The 4,074-nt window shown below is 52.3% G+C and overlaps 1 protein-coding gene and 1 long non-coding RNA gene across 2 annotated transcripts in view; both read right to left on the reverse strand.

Annotated features, from left to right (window-relative positions):
- LOC127917806 (transmembrane protein 192-like) overlaps nucleotides 1-143 on the reverse strand; it is a 16,653-nt gene extending 16,510 nt beyond the window's left edge. Inside the window, exon 1 of the mRNA XM_052500871.1 lies at nucleotides 1-143. This exon is cut by the window's left edge and continues 531 nt beyond it. The gene's annotated coding sequence lies outside the window, so the exon portion shown is untranslated.
- Nucleotides 1-1,516, reverse strand: part of LOC127917807 (uncharacterized) — a 20,643-nt gene extending 19,127 nt beyond the window's left edge. Inside the window, exon 1 of the long non-coding RNA XR_008097742.1 lies at nucleotides 488-1,516. This is a non-coding gene — a long non-coding RNA (uncharacterized LOC127917807). The remainder of the gene's footprint in view (nucleotides 1-487) is intronic.
- Nucleotides 1,517-4,074: the final 2,558 nt, after the last annotated feature.

Genomic DNA, 4,074 nt, shown 5'->3' on the forward strand with positions numbered 1-4,074 from the left:
AGGAGAAGGACGGGCTACAACCACCAAGAGCCAACAGCTAGGCTGCTACATTATATTCTGAAGGAGAAGGACGGGCTACAACCACCAAGAGCCAACAGCTAGGCTGCTACATTATATTCTGAAGGAGAAGGACAGGCTACAACCACCAAGAGCCAACAGCTAGGCTGCTACATTATATTCTGAAGGAGAAGGACGGGCTACAACCACCAAGAGCCAACAGCTAGGCTGCTACATTATATTCTGAAGGAGAAGGACGGGCTTCAACCACCAAGAGCCAACAGTTAGGCTGCTACATTATATTCTGAATGAAGGATGAGAAAGCTCATTCACTGCAGCCCTCAGTTAGCCTAGCTAGCTATCATTAGATCCGGTCTTTCAAAGGTAATTCGTTAAAAACCCAAATAACTTCACAGATCTTCATTGTAAAGGGTTTAAACACTGTTTCCCTGCTTGTTCAATGAACCATAAACAATTAATGAACATGCACCTGTGGAACGGTCGTTAAGACACTAACAGCTTACAGACGGTAGGCAATTAAGGTCACAGTTATGAAAACTTAGGACACTAAAGAGGACTTTCTACTGACTCTGAAAAACACCAAAAGAAAGATGCCCAGTGTCCCTGCTCATCTGTTTAAATGTGCCTTAGGCATGCTGCAAGGAGGCATGAGGACTGCAGATGTGGCCAGGGCAATAAATTGCAATGTCTGTACTGTGAGACGCCTAAGACAGCGCTACAGGGAGACAGGACAGACAGTCCTCGCAGTGGCAGACCTCCCCCTCCTCCTATGACAGGTAATAGTATCCTATAACATGAGTCAGCATGGTTGGTTGCCGTCTCCCTCCCTCATGCCTGCTCCCTGTTCCACTCGCTCACAGTATGGCCCCTCCCCCACCTGCTAGAGGCACCTTTCAGTCCCACGCTTTATCAGTTCTGGTTATTAAAGAGGCTTAACAAAAAAGAGACTTCTCTGCTGCTTCCCATGCTAATGCTAACAGTGGTTTTACAGTGCAGGTCAATGGCATGATGCTAGCCATGCGCTAACGCTAAAGGTGGTTTTACAGCGCAGATCAATGGCATGATGCTAACCATGTTAATGCTAAGTGGTTTTACAGTGCAGGTCAATGGCATGATGCTAGCCATGCGCTAACGCTAAAGGTGGTTTTACAGCGCAGGTCAATGGCATGATGCTAGCCATGCTAAATGCTAAGTGGTTTTACAGTGCAGGTCAATGGCATGATGCTAGCCATGCTAAATGCTAACTGCCTTGAAGGGGGTTCTATAAGCAGCAGCTGACCAAAGCGACCACCCCACTTGGTTTTATAGTCAGTGGTAGTCCTACCCTGCAGTGCTTCCAGTAGATCAGACAATAGAGGGAGGTCTATTCTGTTGACTCTTTGATGTCCTGGCAACATGCAAGTCTATAGAGAGGACTGTATTCATGTTATAATGAAGGGCATTTATACAGCACACATCAAACACACATCCGACCAGCCTGCAGGGTTCTTCACACACACACACACACACACACACACACACACACACACACACACACACACACACACACACTCTACTGGTCACCAGTGTTTGAGCTTAGTAGGTCTGAACCAGAGTATGTGAGCAGAGTTCAGAGGTCGGTAATCCTGCTTTTCGCTCATGGAGCCGCTCCGGTGCTCCACATCCTTTCCAACCGCTCACAGGAGAGCAGGCCAGCAGCAGAGGATACCCTCTCCTCACAGGAGAGCAGGCCAGCAGCAGAGGATACCCTCTCCTCACAGGAGAGCAGGCCCGCAGCAGAGCTACCCTCTCCTCACAGGAGAGCAGGCCAGCAGCAGAGGATATCCTCTCTTCACAGGAGAGCAGGCCAGCAGCAGAGGATACCCTCTCCTCACAGGAGAGCAGGCCCGCAGCAGAGGATACCCTCTCCTCACAGGAGAGCAGGCCCGCAGCAGAGGATACCCTCTCCTCACAGGAGAGCAGGCCAGCAGCAGAGGATACCCTCTCTTCACAGGAGAGCAGGCCAGCAGCAGAGGATACCCTCTCCTCACAGGAGAGCAGGCCTGCAGCAGAGGATACCCTCTCCTCACAGGAGAGCAGGCCAGCAGCAGAGGATACCCTCTCCTCACAGGAGAGCAGGCCAGCAGCAGAGGATACCCTCTCCTCACAGGAGAGCAGGCCAGCAGCAGAGGATACCCTCTCCTCACAGGAGAGCAGGCCTGCAGCAGAGGATACCCTCTCCTCACAGGAGAGCAGGCCCGCAGCAGAGGATACTCTCTCCTCACAGGAGAGCAGGCCCGCAGCAGAGGATACCCTCTCCTCACAGGAGAGCAGGCCTGCAGCAGAGAATACCCTCTCCTCACAGGAGAGCAGGCCTGCAGCAGAGGATACCCTCTCCTCACAGGAGAGCAGGCCTGCAGCAGAGAATACCCTCTCCTCGCTCACAAAGCCATTGGAGATGCTAAACACCCTTCGGCCAACTCTTGCCAGTACCGGTACCCCCTGTATATAGCCTCCACATTGACTCTGTACCGGTACCCCCTGTATATAGCCTCCACATTGACTCTGTACCGGTACCCCCTGTATATAGCCTCCACATTGACTCTGTACCGGTACCCCCTGTATATAGCCTCCACATTGACTCTGTACCGGTACCCCCTGTATATAGCCTCCACATTGACTCTGTACCGGTACCCCCTGTATATAGCCTCCACATTGACTCTGTACCGGTACCCCCTGTATATAGTCCCTGTACCGTAATACCCTGTATATAGCCTCTGTACCGTAATACCCTGTATATAGCCTCTGTACCGTAATACCCTGTATATAGTCTCTGTTATTTCACTGCTGCTCTTTAATTACTTGTTACTTTTTATTTTATTTAACTAGGCAAGTCAGTTCAGATTCTTACTTACAATGACAGCCTAGGAACAGTGGGGTTAACTGCCTTGTTCAAGGGCAGAACGACAGATTTTTACCTGGTCAACTCTGGGATTCGATCTTGCAACCTTTCGGTTACTGGCTCAATGATCTAACCACTAGGCTGCCTGCCTCCTCTAACCACTAGGCTGCCTGCCTCCTCTAACCACTAGGCTGCCTGCCTCCTCTAACCACTAGGCTGCCTGCCTCCTCTAACCACTAGGCTGCCTGCCTCCTCTAACCACTAGGCTGCCTGCCTCCTCTAACCACTAGGCTGCCTGCCTCCTCTAACCACTAGGCTGCCTGCCTCCTCTAACCACTAGGCTGCCTGCCTCCTCTAACCACTAGGCTGCCTGCCTCCTCTAACCACTAGGCTGCCTGCCTCCTCTAACCACTAGGCTGCCTGCCTCCTCTAACCACTAGGCTGCCTGCCTCCTCTAACCACTAGAAGTATTTCACTGTAAGGTCTACACCGGTTGTATTCAGCGCATGTGAAAAATAATTTATATAAGGATGAAGCCCATCTCAGTGTGGTCGAGCCTCACACCACTAATCTGACCTGAGATCAGTGTGTGTAGCCTGTGGGCAGGATAAAGCCCATCTCGGTGTGGTCGAGCCTCACACCACTAATCTGACCTGAGATCAGTGTGTGTAGCCTGTGGGCAGGATAAAGCCCATCTCGGTGTGGTCGAGCCTCACACCACTAATCTGACCTGAGATCAGTGTGTGTAGCCTGTGGGCAGGATAAAGCCCATCTCAGTGTGGTCGAGCCTCACACCACTAATCTGACCTGACCTCTCTCTCTCCCCCTCCTCCTCTCCTCTCCTCTCTCCCCCTCCTCCTCTCTCTCTCCCCCTCCTCCTCTCTCTCTCCCCCTCCCTCCCTCCTCTCTCTCCTCCCTCCCCTCTCTCTCTCTCCTCCCTCCCCTCTCTCTCTCTCCCCCTCCTCCTCTCTCTCTCTCCTCCCTCCCCTCTCTCTCTCCTCCCTCCTCCTCTCCTCTCTCTCCTCCCTCCCCTCTCTCTCTCTCTCTCTCCCTCCCTCCCCCTCTCTCTCTCTCTCTCCTCCCTCCCCCTCTCTCTCTCTCTCTCCTCCCTCCCTCCCTCTCTCTCTCTCTCTCTCTCCTCCCTCCCTCTCTCTCCTCCCTCCTCATACACCAAT

This window comes from Oncorhynchus keta, unplaced genomic scaffold (genome assembly GCF_023373465.1).
Source record: "Oncorhynchus keta strain PuntledgeMale-10-30-2019 unplaced genomic scaffold, Oket_V2 Un_contig_12153_pilon_pilon, whole genome shotgun sequence".
In the NCBI taxonomy this organism is placed as follows: Eukaryota; Metazoa; Chordata; class Actinopteri; order Salmoniformes; family Salmonidae; genus Oncorhynchus; species Oncorhynchus keta.